Source organism: Macrosteles quadrilineatus, unplaced genomic scaffold (genome assembly GCF_028750875.1).
Source record: "Macrosteles quadrilineatus isolate MER2022 unplaced genomic scaffold, UCM_ALF_1.0 Scaffold_6__1_contigs__length_79288215, whole genome shotgun sequence".
Lineage (NCBI taxonomy): Eukaryota > Metazoa > Arthropoda > Insecta > Hemiptera > Cicadellidae > Macrosteles > Macrosteles quadrilineatus.
Window position 1 is genome coordinate 58,147,861 of NW_026542599.1, and position 19,610 is coordinate 58,167,470.

The 19,610-nt window shown below is 33.5% G+C and overlaps 1 long non-coding RNA gene across 2 annotated transcripts in view; it reads right to left on the reverse strand.

Annotated features, from left to right (window-relative positions):
• LOC128996160 (uncharacterized) overlaps window positions 1-15,830 on the reverse strand; it is a 190,820-nt gene extending 174,990 nt beyond the window's left edge. For both annotated transcript variants that reach the window (XR_008491024.1, XR_008491023.1), the window contains exons 1-2: window positions 15,676-15,830; window positions 12,154-12,239 (exon numbers count right to left, since the gene is read on the reverse strand). This is a non-coding gene — a long non-coding RNA (uncharacterized LOC128996160). The remainder of the gene's footprint in view (window positions 1-12,153; window positions 12,240-15,675) is intronic.
• Between the last annotated feature and the right edge of the window lie 3,780 nt (window positions 15,831-19,610).

Genomic DNA, 19,610 nt, shown 5'->3' on the forward strand with positions numbered 1-19,610 from the left:
AAAAAAATAAATAAAAAAAAACACAGAATATCCCATAATTTGAATTTTGAAAACAGAAACAAAACAAAGCATCTCGTTTCTTGAAACATAAATCTACAATGAGGTTCATCACGCTCGAAAACACTGCGAATTCTTTATATGAACGTTGAATAAAAATGTCCAAAATAAACAACACAAACTTTTATGCCTTTTTTAAGGACGAAACAGCGCTTCTCATTTGCTTAGCGAGTAACAGGTCGTTGTAACAGTAGTTTAGGGGTGAGTGGGGGGAGAAACCACCCCCAACCGCAGTTGCATCAACCCCCCTACACCACCTGCTGATGGCCTTACCTTCATCCGGTTACTGACGCTATAAACAAAGTCTAGCTCCGCTGGTAACTGTAAAGTATAGTTCGGCCGCTTAGAAAACGACCTCCTCTAGCATTGGTTTAGCATTAGCGCGCAGGTCGTTTTCTAAGCGGCCGAACTATAGTTTGCACGTTCAACCCAAGTCCAAGCGGGTTAATTAGGTCAGAGCATCTTCTGGGTTATAAAAAGCTTTGTAACTGAACTACGTACTGTGGCGATCTAAAGAAAACTAGGGCGGATTCAATATCTCTACAGTTGTACGTTTTTAGTGTGCACAATGAGCTAAGCACAAATTTAATTGTTAAGAGGTTAGCGATCTCTTTTTAACTTTGTAATCGTTCGTCTACATACGCCTCATTCAGAGCAAAATTATCAAGCAAAGCAAGGGGTGAGCCAAATACAGAAGAATGAAATAAAGGTACTTTCCTGTTAAAGGGAACATTCATTATTATCGATGATTTTTTTTCTCGATATATCGATATTTTGTTTTCCGATCCATTACAAACTGACAACAAGAAATGAAACTGCTCTAAGCTAACCTAACATAACCAACCATACTTGCTTTACCATTTAAAAATTCCGTTTGGGTTTGAATATAAAAGGCAAGTTATAAACGCGGAATTTTTAAATGTTACAGCAAGTTTGGTTAGTTATGTTAGGTTATTTATTTTAGAACAGTTTCATTTCATTAATGTTTGTTGATACTGAACAATATTTTTCGTGGCTGTCAGCTGATATGTTTCAATTTGTTAATATCAATATATCGAGAAAAAATCATCGATAATAATGAATGTTCCCTTTAACAAGAAAGTACCGAAATAAAACATTGTATGGAACGTAGCTCCAACGGGATGGGAATTGTGAACCCACCAAACCGCTACCATGAGTTTAGTCCGTCATGCTACCAAACCCATAAAAAACCTTTGGGGAATTTATATAAGGTGAATGTGTAAAATATTTAGTCCAATTACATGTACTCATTTCCATCAAATCCAACTATACCCTGTTGCATACAGGCACAAAACGTGAATTACAAATTGCATTCCTTTATCCTACGAAGATCTTGAATAGGACAATCGTTCAAATTTACAACTGACAGAATGTACTGACAGAAATACACTGTTCCGTCTTAAACATTTATATTTAGCCAGTAAGAAAAAAATATTGTAAACTATGACTTTGTATGTCTCAATAAAATAAAATAGTATAAAAACTAACAGAGATTATGAAACATATTTTTTTCTTCTTGAACACTACCATAGGACGCTCTACAAAAGGATTGTTTTACTATAGCCTGTTTTATATAAAAAATGTTATAGTACCATTATTTGTTAAATTACTAAGAATTTCGAATTAAACTCAGGCATCCTACAAATACAATGTGTACCTTACATTGTTGGTCGTGGCATAAATTATGAAGGTTTACTAAACGTGTTATTCTTACAAATAAATAGCACATATTTATTTTTTTAACGACTTTTTTTAAATGATCAGTAGTTATGGAACTAAATTTCAGGGAAACTTAGAGAACATAAAACAAAATTTAAACTTCCCAAACGTTATCTCTAGCTTACCAAGATAACGTAAAAACTCCAATAATTATTGTGATTTTATACTTTAAACATTTAAACGCACTACAATAACCTATATGTACAGATTATAAAAGAATGTTTGAAAGAAACTCGTTCTTAAGTTCAAAGTAAGGTTATTTGGAAGACTCTTCAATCCTTTTCTTTAGAAACAAAGTTTGGAGCAATATATTTCTAGTTATGTGTAGTGATCCTTATACAACTTTGAGAAATTCTCCAATAATAATGCCGTACGCTCATAAATTGAAACTTCTGAGTGTACTAAGGAAACTGTCTCAACTTCAATAATACTCTGTATTACAATAGAACATACACTGAGGCTTGTAATAGCACTATATGAGGAATAACCGTTCATCATTGAAACTATCACTCTTTCACTTAATTTTTTTATAATCTAGGTTTTTGTGTATGCTGCATTGGCAATTGGTAAAAGGAAAATGACAATACATAAAAAAAACATTTATGTATCATTAATTTTAATCGCATACAGGCTGCAACCAAGTCTATCACACACGTATTGCGATATTACTGAAATGAACACTTCAGGGACCAATCCACGAGGAGCCACAAGACAATTTCAGCTAGGGCAGATATTATTTTTTGAATTTTATTGAAAGTAAATAAAAGAAACGTCTTATAACACTTAAATATTTTGAATTTTATTAAAAGAGTCTTATTTCTTGAGAACAATGTAGCGAAACAGACTTTAAAAATTTGATAAAATCAGTGGTTCCTGATGTTTTAATGTTTATACTGTAAGCGGGTCTAGTTATGCAGAGTTCCCATAGCCCGAGAAGCTCACGATAACCTCGCGACCACCCTATAAAATGTAGTGGGTGGATTTCACAGCTGCTAGGCTAAGCTTCTCGACAGATAATACAGTATGAGGGACCATTTTGACCATTCAGCTTGATCTCTATCTTACCCTTTTATATCCGTCCCCTGAAATGGGAGAAACATTAAAAAGAAACCCGATGAAAAAAACTACTCCTATTTGGCATCTAATTACAAGTGTTTGAAAGTGTAAAATGGATAGAATTGGAACAAATTTAAACATAGCAAAATAATCGTAGTACTTTCGTTTTGCCATATAAACGAATATTTACTTGCCAACGATTTAACTCATAGTTTAAAAGGTTTAAGGGTAGAGCCCTAGGGGCAGAGTACACCTGCAGTTACCTTCAATACATTAGCAATATTTGTGTAAAACCACACATGATTAATTCTATAATTTGTGTGACGGAAGGGCTGACACCTCATTTGTATATTATTGATCAAACACATTTTCTATTCAAAAGCAGAGTCAACTTCAGACAAGTCAGTTTCGGTGAATGATTAGCACACCATTAAAGAAAGATGAACATCTTAATGGGCGGAAACTTGGAACCTGTTTATCAAGCCGAACGACCTAACTCTGCCTTGATAGCTGGTCTATGTTACAATCAAGAACCATACTTTCTCATTACCAAGTTCGATAAAAAAAATATAAAACATATCCATGCGTTAGGTGTTGGACATGGGCGTAAGGTGTTGGAAAATGTTCCAATACTTCCAGTATTTTTATTTTTTTCGATTGGCAGACCTATAATAACGTGTATAAAGTGGATTCCGAACCACCAGGTAACGGCATTTTTCACGTAGATGCATGACATCAGTGGTTAGCAAGATTTGAGCCCGTGCATAAAGTCTAAAAGTACCGCACCTAAACTGCCCTAGCATTCATGGGTAACAAGAATCGTTAGTGCTAAACAACGCTGTTTTCAATTACAATACTATTGATCGCGAAACGTGCTTAATAACATGCTATTTCCATCTGTTGGCCATTTACTTTGTACAGTTTGCATTGTTTATTCAGAAAAATTAAGGATCCATGCGAACCTAAATCAACATTGCAATAGTTGTTTAAGCGCTCCATAATTATATCGTCAGCCAAGCCGGACTAAAATAACAGATTTTGAAACAACAAAGAGAATTTGAAATGCATGAATGAATGATGAAGCGGATTTGAATTAAGATTGTAAACATTATGTAAAGTAAACATGCATGAATAAATATGTGTACGAGAAATGGGTTTGTCATTTCCATGTAACATACAAATGTCAAAGTACTTGATTTAACTTTTTGTAAATACTATAATATGCTATGGATGTAAAAAATAAAACTACAAGCAATGTTTTATTGACTTGTTAGCTCTTGTAAAAAAATATTTAGAATTTCCTTAATTATAATTATTTTTCATAAAATAAATAAGGTTTAGTACATCTCATCTCATACGACGCTTAAAAAGGCACTCTCAGAAATAAATCTATGCATTGGAGTGGAGTGATTCCGCTAAAAACCTTTTCATTCGACAGTATTGATAGATGTCTACTTATTTTCTCATCACTGATCAAATTAAAAACCGTTGATAATTACATTGTTGTATTTTTTTTAGAATAATAGGCATTTTATTCAACGTCTTATAATGCAGTATTGAAACATGAAATATAGTGTTAACGATAGCAAAAATTTAATGGGTTTGATACATACATTTTTAAACATCAAAATATTCACTCTAATTCAATCATGCACCAAATTCTTCCTTCATTTGCACTTCGATTATGTCAATGTGCAACTAAAACAAACATATTCCTTGAAACTCGAGGAGAAGTTATTCAACTGTCCCAACTGTTGTTCTACTTAGTTGCAGATTCACCACTTCACGCTGGACTGAACACAACACGTGTGTGTCGAACGTGAGGAAGTTTAGCATGAAGCTGACGACTTAACTTCAACCAAACATGACGGTGTGAATTGTACGCCTATATATATTGTACTATAATTTATCTTAGATATAGTTACTGTATTTATGTTTAATGTTGATGTGTTATTGTTGTTGATTATTGATTAACTTTCGTAAAGGCAATACCATTAAAGTTCATTTCCATCTCATAGGAGCAGAGATATTAGAAGGTTTGGACCACCTGTAGCTATATGTGAAAAGTTGTCAAGGTGAGAAAGACTAGATACTAGATTGCCCTCCACAAAATAATATTTTAATAAATTTCAGCTATACAGATGAAAATAAATGTTCCATTACACAGAATTCACACAGTACCTCTCTTAAGCAAAGAACATTTCTCTGTCTTGGTAAAACTCCCATCACGAAAAGCCATACGATAATCTAAATAAATCTATGGTCAATGACAACGAGGTAATCTTGACAACGGGATTTGAAAATACTAAACTCTAGTCAACGACCTACACGCCTCAACCGATGGTTGACAGTCTACAGGAAGGAAAGTTGAGATAATAAGCCAAGCAACGAGGTGACGTAATGATAAGGTAGTGGTTGGAAGATAACCGTCAGTGATTAACACCATCCGTTAACAGCGTGGAAACCACGTATTCGGGGTCTTACGATGATTGGAGTGTATATTTGAAATCGCTCGCCCTAAATACTTATACAAATCACAAAAAACCATTAACAAACGGCTTGATAAGTACCACTTTACTAGTTCAGTCCAAACCATCTATTTAGTTCAGAATTAAACAGCTGTTCTTCAGAAAACTATGAGACATACCGATTGTGGTCAAAACAGAAATCAACTCAACAACTTACTTTTATAATATTATATTGTTTTCAATTACATAAGCTGTGTACCAGTTAAAATCAATAAATTAATCAGACTGTAAAAAGAAAGTGAATGTAAATACAGTGTAGTTAAAACCAAAAAGCTATTTTATTTTTGTTGTTATCGATATCAGTTAATATTAAGAAAATCTCCACCTCAAAACATTTAACGTCCCCTATGTGTATAGCCTAGCCCTAGACAAAAATAAGCATATACATATATTGGTCTGGTTATGATCCACCTTTCTAAAGTTTCTGCTCAGATCATTCAGGCGTTTTTCGTTCATTCTGACACAAGGACAATCAGAAACCACCAGACCTTACAATTAATTTATTACCAGTCGTGTATACTTGATCTTTCGACTTTAACAACTGTGATTTTTTTGTTTTGGCCTTATTCACCTTTGTTATTGTATGGTGATATAAAGGACTTGTTATATACAATTGAACACACAGTCCTTGAAATCATGGTCGACGTTTCGTGGAACCCGAAAACGTTCCGCTTCTTCAGGGCAGGGTAACTTTATATATCCCACGCGCTGGCCGAACGCCTAACGACAACTTCAATAAACGGTCCTAACAAGAAACATCTGTTTTTCTACAGCAAACATAGGTACACATATCATCTCACTCCATTCTACATTTGGCCTTGATTCAAATTCAGCCTAAATACGTGTAGATCACTATCTTGATTCAAATTAAATGTCACTGGAATTTTTCAAAGTGTTATCAGGCGTTACTATTTACGATCCGTGAAAATCTTTGATATTTTACTCAACAAGAGTTCCGGTCGTCAAAGTAACACGATACGTTTGTGATTGGTAATTGATGCTCGTTAACACAAGAGGGGTGATGATTTTAGCATCCTTAGTTTATAACGATGGGAAAACCAGCAGTTTGATTTTGTGTAAATCGATCAAGGGATATAAACAATAGCTTGCAGCACCGATTTACCCAGAACACAGTAGAAATACCGGTGTAAAAAAACGTGCATTAACCATACAAAATTAAGGATTTAAATGAGTAATTTTGACAAAACTGGATACCTACATTGACCTACTGGGTTTAAACATTGATTCAAAAGGTTTAAACTGACAGGTAACATTAACATTTTACTTCACCTAACTTGCAACTAATTGGTTTCAAAATCTAATATATGTTAGTTAAGTAAAAACTCGAATGCGTCTACTTAGTTGGTACAGTATACTGACTTATTTTTTTAATACAATTTTAATACTAAGAAATTGGAGAAAAGCGAGTTGGTTATTTTTCCTACAACTAGAATATTTTTGGATATTCTAAGCTATCTAACTTCACATATACCGGTACCATTAAATTTTTAATCAGTGGTTAGCTATATTCGTCAGGCAAATAAATTATTCAATATTCCTATGGTTCTTACTGTAAAATAGAATGTACTACACTATGGTTTCAACACATGTTGTATTCAAGAAATGCCGTTAACTGTTGTAAATAAATTTTGATCGAATTGCACCCGATCCTAGCATTAACCAGAAAACTTCAAGCATAATGACCGTTGCTGCAACGGAATCACATAGAGAACTACAGCGAAAGAGAGGCGAATGCAAAGAAACATAAATAATGCACAAGATAAAACAATGAGACGCAAAGTAACAATGCTTCTTTTTCACCCTTCCATCGTTAACACCCAGTTTGTTTACATTTAGACTTGGGTTGTTGCAGGCTTAGGCTTTGACATTACTTTCACTACTCAAATACTTGGTCAAATGTATGATGTACCTAAATAAAACTGTCAATCTTCATTCATTGTATAAGATAACGACTGAGCAAGCAAAGGGAAAAGTAAGAACATATTTCCTTATAATTACAATGTGTTTTAGATCTCGAGTAATTTTTCCATTGTTTCTGAGTTACAAAATCATGATCAACAAGTATCCAGAAATTCACAATGTCACTATTTCTTTTTTACATACTATTTTTCATCTCCCAATTATATTTTTAAACATTTTTCCAATGCGGCATGAGTATTTAGTCGAATGTTATTAAACAAATTAGTCTATTGATAGTTTGAAATATGTGTAGGTATAGAAAACGAATACCAAAACTCTGCGTTAATAATGCATTTTGTATAGGTTTGTCTAATTAAAAAATAACAAAAAAAGAAGACAAAAATCGCCAAAAGCAATTTAGCTACCAGTGAATAAAAATGAGTTTAATTTAACACCAACAACCATTCCATTTTTATAATTAGCAAGTCCGTACAATAAGGATTATTTTTTCATCCAAGCATTAAGTATTGACCCAGTAACATTTTCCCCAGCAAAACGCTTCGTTTATGCTATTCAAATTTTATTTATTCATTCATTATTCACAGTATATCAAATTTCCAATGACAACGGGCAGCTGGGTCTAATTACTAACCGTATATTGCATCAGTTTGTTTAGTTAAAATACGTATCAATGCAAAAAACTGTGTTTATATGCAAAACTTACTCAACGCGCATTGCAATATCTAAAATCGATAGTGTACCTACTGCTTTCAACACCAATGATGCTACAAAATTTACAACACGTTGTAACATGATGAGGTAATCAGCTGTTAACGAATTCATATGAAACGGAGGTCTGGTTTGAGGGAACATAAAAATGAGCATCTGCCTACCAAACATTAACATAACCAGTCGGCGATCTGCAAGAAGAGGGTCAGAAGCAGCTGGTTACTAGGATACAGAGGTCATCAGTGACGATACTTGATTTGGAAATGTTAGAAGGAGACGATATGGTTAAACCCTTCATGATGTCATAGGCGATCTTCAAGACACAATTAAAATACCTTATCACATTTTTTTCCCTTACTGGCTAGCAAGTAAGTCCTTTACCTTCCAGAAACAAGCTTAGTTAGGTTGTATATTTTACTTAGCTACAGGGTTTTAAAGGTTTACCATAAGTTGGTAGCCTATGTCAATGTAGTTTTCAAAGATAAGCCAACATTATGTCTGACTCTTTTGTTCCATAACATCTAAGCACTCTAGTTCACAAGAGACTAGGCATCAATGATTCATGCTGCCATTATCATATTACAACTGACTGATACCACAACCTAGCTTTCAACTCTCTAAAAGGTCATATTCAAATGTTGATTTGACTATGTTTCCTGACCTCTGAAAACTTCAGTTTAGATTTAGTATACCAGTTGCTACACCATCTTCAACCTAAATACCAGGGGTCAAATTTGATTATAATAATAAAAGAGCTTAAACGATCTGCAAAAAACATTGGTACCGGTAGTCATAAAAAAAGTTAACACTCTCATCCAAGTTGTTGGTAATAGTTACACGGTAAGGTACCTCCCGATTGCTATTCATTCTAGCCTAGTTCATTTAAATAACATGAACTTAAAATACATTTTTTTATTATTATTCAGAACAGAATAAGAATCAATAGTAACATCTAAATTCAACCTAAAACAAACTAAACATTATTCTCTCCTAAAAATATTCACAAATATTCAAATAATCAGTAAAATATGTATAAGTAATTGGATTTGTTAATGCTTGTAATACACTTATACGCAAGTGGCTTTGTTTAGTGGCTTTGTTTATTATTCGCTGAAACATACTTATTTTTAGAATGGTCTCAGTTTTTGTGTTAAGTCCCAAAAGATTCTAATGTTACAGTTGTCATAAGCAGTTCGACTCCAACTTAAATAGATATGCATATGCGCATATAATTTTCATAAAATCCATAACTATTTATACAATAAAAAAATACCATTTACCATGACCAATCAACCACCAAGATAAATTGCAGCTATTTCAGCATATTTCAGTAATCACTCCAGAACATATGGTGTAGTGTGTTAGACAAGCTAATCAGCTGATAGTAAAAACAGCTGACTGTAGAGATGTCTACCATGCATAGAGACAGCTGACGCGATGAAACCTAGGAAATTATGTTTTATCATACAATCGTAACTTAGTATTCCACGTGTGGAACTGTGTCTACCGTTCATAATTCTCCACTGAACTATATAATCAAGCATTTAAAATTGATTGCAAAATTAAAAAATAATTATCTGTCATATAAATTTACTTGGTAGATTTTAGTTAGCAAAATATTGACTTTTAAATACTGAATTACACATCCCATTTAAATGGACCAGCTGTGGCTATTCTTTTTTTTAGAATAAAGTTGATTGAGTCCCTCAAGAATGTACCACTGTCTAAATTCAGTTTTCTGTCTTATACTTTACAGATTAATATGACATAAAATTTTCCGTTGTCAGTAAATAATAATGTGAGTCAGTTTGGTTCAGTAAGAAGTTGGCGTATTCAACCAACATCTGTCATTTACATCAGCACTCTTCAGTCAAACTATGTTGATTTTATTTTACTTGCTACAACTTATAAATGCCTTTAAGATGGTGTGTCTAGTTCAGTCTATAGCCAAAGCCAATACAGTATCTTAGACACATACAATTGTTTTACTTTATTAAATCACTCATTTAGTACATAATCTTGGTTAAATTGTCGATAAACCTCATTAAACAAGTAGCCATCACAGAAATTCATCTTTGTTTATCTCATAACAAAACAAAGAAAGGCATTTGATTACTTTGATGAGTTTTTGTATTGACAATGCTAATTAAAAGGCTGTACCAACACTGTACCTAGTTTTGTAACACATTTTTTTCAGCAACCCGAAAATTCATTAAATTTGGATTTGGGTTCATCCATTGATGTAAGGTGTTGGTAATCAAAAGACTGAACTTGTTGATACCTTTGTATCTAAAGGACATAAATGTTTTAAAGACATGTTTTGGGTTCATTAATCTTGAAATAGGCAGTTAATTAAAAGGCTATGAACACCGTTTGTTACCTTTTTTGTCAAAAGGACAGTAAAACATTTTAAAGCCACTTACGGAGTTGAGGGCAAGAGGAAATGGGAGATGTAAACGTAAAAGAAACTAAGTCGTAACCTAGGATTACTCAATGCAACTATATATTTTCACTTATATACTTTGTTCTTTTGAGAGAAGTATCTAGACCATAATTTAAAATTCTACAAACTATCCTTGTGCAATAAATGAAAAAATGGGAGAATTTAATTTTGGCTCATAAGATTTCAAAACATTCTATAAAAAATATCAGCCTTCTTTAACATTGAATGGTTTTTCGCTGTTTGTTTCAATCTAACTAAAGCTCATGTACAGAGAATTTTTTTAGCTTGTTTGGAGATTCCCAAAAAGGTTTAAAAAAAAAAAACTCAAAACATACAGGCCATAAATACTGTACTCGTAACATAAATAATTGAATTACCGGTACTCAAAAGAATTTGCTTAGTAAGCTTTCTAGGCAGATTGACTAAATAGTAGACACTTGAAATGGGCATAACTTATTTCTTTACAGTGAACCCATTCCAACAATACTTAAAAGGGTCTACTGTGAGATTTTCAAACAAAAAAAATATCGGATGCTTTTTTAACAGCTGCCACTCGGCTGTTTAGTGTAAAAATTTTGATCGTTGCAATAAACAACAACTCATATTATGTCATGTTATTAATCATAGATTTTTTAACACTAAGACATCATGCCTTTTGAGTTACCGGTAAAGCATATTTGAAAAATAACCGGTATGTGACGTTACCCAACAGTTGTTACAAAATAATTTCTATATCTGTTGCCATGGTGCGGTTCCCGTCTACGAATTTGAAATTTTGAAGTAAGTGTTTGAATTTAAGAATTGAGGGATCCACTCTCAACAATAAGCCTCCTGGGAGTCAAAGTACAGAGGGGCTCATCCCAAGAGTGTGAGAATCTCCTAAGTACAAAAAGATCGATCAGCAAAAAAATTATGTTGCTTTAACCGGATCTATCTGCATGTGACTTCTTTATTTATTGAAATATTTTTGTAAAAATTTCTGAAGTTAAAATTCGCTTAGTCTGCAGGTTTGCTGCAGCGGGGGTATTTGAAAGTTGCCATTGTTTTATGTTATTTATGTTGACGTGAGTTGTTTTGAAAAACATATGTCGTAATATGAAAAACACTCAAGAATAAAGAGGAGTTTCATTTCATTTCATGAAAACATTGTTTCCTCTATGATGCCTTTTAAAGATGCACCGGTACTTATGTAGCCTACCAACATTTTATGTTACACATCACCGGTACTTATGTACCAACATTTTATGTTACTCATCTTTCTTTGAGTTGATGGACTCTGGGTTCGATCATTACTTTCTTTTCATACACTATTGTTGAGAATTAGTGTGTTTTCAGGGGTTTTAGACGACTCAATACATGTAAGCTGTAGGTCAAACTTTATTTCAATAAACCTATCTGCTGCCTCCTTTGAAATATTAATTCATTAAGCTCCCTTCCTATGCTGACCACTTATAAGGAAGGGGCTTCAAATCTAAACTTCCAACTATTATAAGGCAAGTGATCATAAAGTTTAAATGTACCTAGTCCTTTTTTCAGAAGAAATTAAATATTTACTAGTAAACATCATATAAATTTTATGATAGGCCTACCCTCTAAGTATTCAAAACATTTTTAATCGTTGTTCCTGCCTATAGTACCTACAAAAACAAATGTGTTGTATATTAAATATAAAAGACTCACCGATTTTGAGTGTGAAGCAGACGGCTTGGACGTAGACTTCATCGTAGCCAAAGTATCTCGTAGTTTGCATCATCACACTCCCCCAGCTGGAAAATTATTTTTTTATATGAATTATAGCAATTGTTATGGTTATTTACTGTCTACCTATGAGACATGGAGAGAAAGGCACTTATGATTAAATACTGACATGGAAAGAAACTTAAGTAACTTACTGACATGGATATGTGAACTTTCCTAAAACGACGATTGTCTGCAGGTCTGGTGTGCAATTCATGGTTTTTCACCTGGCTGTGGTAGAGCTTTGTAGGAAAGGCCCACCAAGAATAAATGTAGAGAGCTCAGGTGGAAGTTGATTAGAAAAATGAATTTGTTGCGATTTGCAAGGTTGCAAGTTATATCAGGTATTAATGATTTTTTACATCCTGTCTGTACCTGTACTTGTAAGACATTTTTTTAACCTATAGGCCTAAATATTTTATAAGATTTTCAAAAACTTTTATATTTTTATGAGAGAAAAATATGTAAATGAGGTATTTTTAAATCATTGAACAATCCATGGAGTTCAAAGGGTTCATGGAAGCAGAAACATTCCAAACCATAGGTACATACTGTAGTGTCAGTTATGATGCAAACAGTTTTTGTAACCTGAGCCAATTATAACATTCCAATGGTTACAAGGTTGTACTAACTACTCTAACATACAACGATACAGCCGAAGAAATTCCAAAAGTGAATTCAAATCAGGTAGAAGAATCACAACTCAGTGATCAAAAACTAAAATTATTAACATTGAAAAAGGTAGATTACAAGAGGAAAACTTCCAAATATGTTCAAAAGAAATAAAATCTATAACATTTAATGAAAAAATTAAATACTTAGGAGTAAATTTTTCTGAAAGCATAGTATTTGACTCTGAAAAAACAATTAGTTCATTGATAAACAAAATTGAAAAATTAACATGTTCTCCTTTTTTAAGGTCTGAACAAAAAATGTATGTATTGAATCATAATATTTGGCCATCTTTAATATATCCTTTTCAAACCGCACCAATTAAGAAAATTACAATGAAATTCTTTGACGATGTCGATAAAGTGATAAGATCAACAACAAAGGAAATCTTAGATCTTCCAAATGATATGCCAAATTCTATGTTTTATACAAGTACTAAAAACAAAGGGATTGGGTTATGTAAATCAATGTGGGAATCATCTATCCAACATATAAACATATGTCGCGTATTAAAACAAACGGGAAACCCCCACTTACTTAATATTCGTCAATTTGACGAAGAAATTAGGTTTTGTCTGGAAAAATTGAATTTAAGTATTGAATTTATCGAATCAAAACCCAAGATACTGCGAGAAACCTTACGAGACTTAGAGTATCAAAATTGGTGTAAACTTCCATACAAAGGGAATGGGGTGGTTCTTTTCAAAGAATGTAACAAGATCAATAAAAATTTGGCTAGAGGTTGTGGCCTCACAGAAGCTGAGTTCAAACAATACTTGAAAATGGTCGGAGACGTTATTCCTCTTAGAAGTCTTCATGGGAGATCCAGGGACGGGAACCAGTGCAGGCATTGTCCTGTATCTGAGAAATTTACTCTTGAAACTCTTGCCCACGTCCTTGGAAAGTGCCCATTTAGTAGTCTTCTACGAAATACCCGCCACCATACCATCAGAAAAATCGTAGCTGATCAATTCAGAAAGAAAAGTTACGAGGTCTATGAAGAGGTCACGGCTATAGAAGAAGAGGGCTCTGTGAGGCGGAGTGACATCATTGTTATAGACAAGGAGAAAGATTTCGGTCTCATTATAGACCCAACAGTTCGTCTTGAGACAAATGAAAATCAGCCACAGGAAGTCCACGAAGAAAAAGTTAATATTTATAAGAAAACTATCCCATATTATTCAGAGAAATATAAAATATCAAAATTCAAAGTATATGGACTACTCATTGGATCAAGAGGAACAATTCCTCAACAAGTTGAGAAATTTTGGAAGAAATTCAAGGTAGAAAATCAAGTGCTATATCTAATATCTTTAACAGCCATAAAATTTTCTATTAATATTATAAGAAACCACCTGTATAACAATTATCATAATTAGGTTTAAACAAACTTGCAAAATTTAATGTAATATTATTCTTTGTTCTACAGCAGACTACAATGTGTAGTAAGATTTCAATTTTTTAAATAAATTTGAATTTATATAGATTAGGCAGTAGATTAAAAGTTAATCCTAATTAATACCGTAGGTACCTTTTAAGAGTATATATTTTCACAAATGAACAAAATTGTTAACTAAATTTTTCGCAGTTGTATATAGGCTAAGTTATTCATCTCTTATAGAAAATAAGCAAGCCTACTGTATGTTTATTTAAAATAAAATGTATGTCAATTTTGTAAGATTCAACCATCATAAGCTAGTCTTAGCATTATTATATAGGTACCTAATGTATTTTTGTTTTCTATACAGACAAACCTTCATCTTAAGGTAGAAGCAAAGAGTTATCACCTCGCTAAACATAATTTTTCAGGCGGGATTTAGACATCCTTATGAATAGCCTAATATGTGAAGGAGATTTCTACAAAACACTACCTACTCCTCCGTTAATAATGTATAGATTTTTACAAACGATGGGTCAAAATTAAGTATTTTTTGTATAGACCTTTCACTAATTCCTGGCTTTTTGAGAGTGAAAAGGCCTACGATACCGGTACTCTAAATACATAGGCCTAGGTTGTTCTAGCCTGGGGACAACCTATTTTCTGAATATTCTGGCTACCGGTATCTACATTTATAGGAGGATCTTCGATCTTCACCATACCAGTAAGCTACTATTCAAAGTAATATTAATTATAAGTTCTAAGTTAACACCCTGGGTATGCTTATATTAAAGGTAACTTATGTACCGTACCGTACTATCAACATGTTAATTAAGTTAGGCTAGCATTAAATTCAATATTATAAATAGGTTTGTATTTTGCCAAGTAAATTATTTGCTTAAAATTAAAATGTAAATAGGGCTAGTTCATTAATACTTGACTTAAAAATATGATTCACCTTCATAAAAAATCAAAATGGCAAAATCAACTGTTTGCACTTCAGTTCTACATTTCTATTTAACTTTACTGGCCCAGATAAACTAACTTGGTTAGAAAATTTCAGCTCGGAACCCCACTTATCTTAACTGCAGAAAGTTATTAGGCTATCTTTTAACACCTTTGTGGAAAGTTTTTTGACAAAAAACCAAGTATCGAAATCTTTTGTGATTTAGTCTGCTGCAGTTTGCCAGTTTGTTGTGTTCAAGGTCCAATAATTGAATCTTGTGAAACTTAACTTACAGTTGATACAGAGCTATTCATACTATTTTATAAAATTAGATGTGAACAATTATTGTGAAATTGCAAATAGCGGTTGATAAAACAACTTTTATATCACAAACGTTGCTATTTTAAGGACAATCTAGTTTGACAAACTATTTTAGGTTAGGTTTGACTTCTAAACTACTTTTACTCACTTTAAAGTTGTTGCTCCATCACACAGGTCATCTGAACACACTTCAAACTATTTTAGCACACAATTATTCACTTTAATTCTTCTTAATTCGCATAATAATCAACAAAATGAGAAATCGAACCACACAGAATGCACAACAACAACAACCGCACACAACTTCCGACTCACGACTGCAGCAGACAACCCGCACAGCGGGCGTCGATCATGCGCAGTACAACGAAACCCAAACATATGACTTACAGCTGTTTGTCAGTACAAGACAAAGAAAATCATTGTTATGAACAATGATTTATTAGAGGAGTTTTTCTAGTGGGGTTTTGGTTCAATAGTACGGTAACGATTGCAATAAATCAATCCTATGAGCTCTTCAAAATATATCAATTTTACAGACTAACGTTTCTCTCAAATGTATAATACAATAAATATATCTAAATGTTAAAACTGTAACAAAATCTGAAATTACTAAATAAATAACGGGTAAAAATTACAATCTGAACGTAAATGAATGGAAGTCTGCAGCAAAATGGTCTAGACCTAGTCTTTGTACAGAATGAAAGGGTACAGTTTCTTAACTGGGCCTGGGCTATGCTAATATCGATTGAAACTATCGAATTGGAAATATTGATTTATAATCGATATTTTTAAATATATCTATTATAAAATTAAACTATCATAACCTAACCTAACCAACCAAACTTGCTGATGGTGAAAAAATCGCATGAAGGTTTACTAATCGAATCGATAGTTTCAATCGATATTAGCATAGCCCAGTTAAGAAACTGTACCCGCATGGAAAAAAAACTAATATTATATTTATGTGTAACAACTATACTGGACAGCGAAGTAACCCAAATAGAACTTACATAAGGCAATAAAAATAATAATTTAAGTCGTTCCATCATGAGAACCAGCAATACTCTTCCTGAGATATGCCATACAGTAGACCACTGAAAAAGTAGTAGCTTCACATATTTCTAAGCTACCAATCGGAACAGCTACATACTAAGTTTTCCTCAGAAGATAAAACATGCGCTAAGTTCAAAGTGCATAAGAATCCCCATTTGGAGCTCAAATTCATCAGGAGGAGAGTACCTTTATGATTTCTTCAATAAATCATTCAAACATTCCAGGAAAACACCATTGGTGAAGGTGTGTCTTCTGACTAAGAAATGAAACCCTATGCTGAAGCACGGCCACCTCTAACAACAGGCCGCGGCCTGGTAGAATTGGCAACGTTGCAAGTGGTGTTGTCTAGCTCCAGACGTCCCATAAGATAACATGGCAGAAAAGTGACACCAGGGGCCCATTTCATAATAAAGTACAAACTAATATTATTAGTAAATCAGCTGATCGCCCAATGCAAATCTAATGGAAAATACAAGTTACAAGTTGTAACTTGTAACTTGTAGTTTATTATGAAATGGGCCCCAGCTCATTATTTATTTAATGTATTATTCATTTAAATAAAAATTTATGAACATAAATTTATTGAAAGATTGAAAATAAAACCTATAGAATTGAAAACAAAAACAATATTTAAATAGAAAATCAATTTATGTACTTTTAAAGTGCAGTCAATATATTGTCATAGGCCAGTAACCAAGCTTTCGTAAATACACAAATACCATTAGCTGCTTCCAAACAAAACAGCTGTTACAACACCACTTGCGACGTTGCCACTTCGAAGGCCGCGGCCTGGAGTTAAAGGTGGCCGTGGCTGAAGCCACCCAACAAAATCGAGGCTGTGTATTATTTTTTTTTTAGAGAAAAACATCAACCAAACGGCAGTGGAAAAACATCAAGTATTTCAAAGGAAAAGAAACTTAAAGTAGGTACTTCATCAGAATGTTGACAGAGACAGAATAAATAACAAGATCGACAAAATTAACCATCGTCTCTGCATTTTACGGCCTGATATTTTGGTAGTGACGCAACGGACTAACCAGGGAGAATTTGTCAAACACCTGTCTTCAAAACTTCACCCTTATTGCCTCATATAGTAGAGAGTATAATTTAAAAGGAGGGGTTGCAATCTATTTCAAGAACAATTTAGACTTGGAGGTTTTTAGTTTAAATCTTGGGTTGACGATTTTGCCTCTTGTTTGTGAGTTTTCTGCTATAAGGGTTTTTGGCCTAATAGCACACGGCATGTCTTCATATTCTAGGAGTCTACATGCCCCCGAGTAACAGTGTGGAGAAAAAACCTCTGAAGCATTTAAAACCTAAAACCTTAGCTGAGGTTCTTGCATCATTGTTTAAGAAAAGTAACCCGACGATATTGGTAGTTGATATAAACATTGACCTCATGGCTTCCAAGCAAAAAACTGAGCTTAAAGAGTTATTAATTGAATATGACATGACTAGAATCTTTCTTCCTCCCACGAGAATCTCTCCGACTCCGACGACTTCATCTAATTCCATAGACACTGCTGTGTGTACAACTGATGGACTTCTCGCTGACGTGGCTGTTCAAGTGATCAATACTGGTATCTCCGACCACACAGGCCAGGTGTGTGAGATTAATTTAAATGCAAAACTGCATCTTTTTGCCGTCACCTTTTTTTTAAATTCAGATAAATTTGCAAATCTTAAACTCGTTTACAGGAAGAGACTTGGGAAATGGTCTACAGGCCATCCGATCCAATCCCAACCTAAGACAATCGCAACACAACCACAATACCAGAAGTAAAATACATAGACATACCACAACACAGACTAAAAAACAAACCCACCCACATACTCTGGATCAATGTTCTATAATCAATTACCCCGACATATATAATCAAACACACCCATCAATTAAAAATAATACCCCCGCCGCAGCAACCCTGCTGACTAAGCGAATTTCCATTTGTCTGAATTGATTTTCAATTAAATATATTTAAATAACATTAAGTTTAATGAGTACCTAGGTTTGCTGCTACAAGGAAACTAATAAAGTGTATTTTTTAGTAAAATATAAAATAGCATAGTATAAAATAAATAAATTTGCCAAGTTTACTCAAATTATAAACAAGCAAATTACAACATTTTACAATATTCTCTACAAGAATAACATGGAAATTTTAAATTTAAAACTTTTTAAATTTCTCCGTTACCAATAACCGTAGAAAAACACTTTGATATACAAAATTATTTGTTTTTTTTAGCTCTTTAAAAAGATTTAGAGAGAAATTGGAAAATGTTGTGTTTTGAGGGTCAAAAATGAGAAAAACCCCTTTTTACCCCATAAACCAGCCGTAAAACCCTATTCCCATGGTCCGATCATGCTGGTTCGCGAACTCATTCAAGTTTATCCCGCCTTACATCTTTAAACCAAATTTCATCCAAATCGGACAAAAATTACTCAAGTTGTCGCGTTCACGGACGTATATATATATATATATATATATATATATATATATATACATATATAACAGTTTTAAAGAATGGTGTTTTTGGCCTCTGGGGACGTCAAAATGAAAAAGTAAATCGGTCCCGGGCCTAGGTCTTACCGCGCCACCTACGGTAATAGCTACTTCCCTATGGGGAATTCATAGAGGAGCACACATACACAACCCATGTAGCACAGATGGTTGGGCCAACGTTGGTAAATTGTAGAGCCACACAGTTGGCCAACGGTAGAAATGTCACCTCTTTAAACTGTTTTCCAGCCAACCATTGTCCAACCGTTTTATTTCACACAAAATAATAAAGATTTAGTACGAAAAGCATAATTATTAGTTGAGTAAATTGATTAAATAGTTCATAAAAACAAATTTTGAAAAAAAAACTAGAACAAAATTTTTTGGCCCAGACTGGTCTCGAACCCGGGTCCTTCGACTTATGAGCCTCTTACTTTACCACTGAGCTATCTGTGATTGCTGATATAAAGAGTTTTCAAGTGGTGAAAGAGTAGCCGACAGTTGCAATGGTCGCAATACTTCAAACATTTTT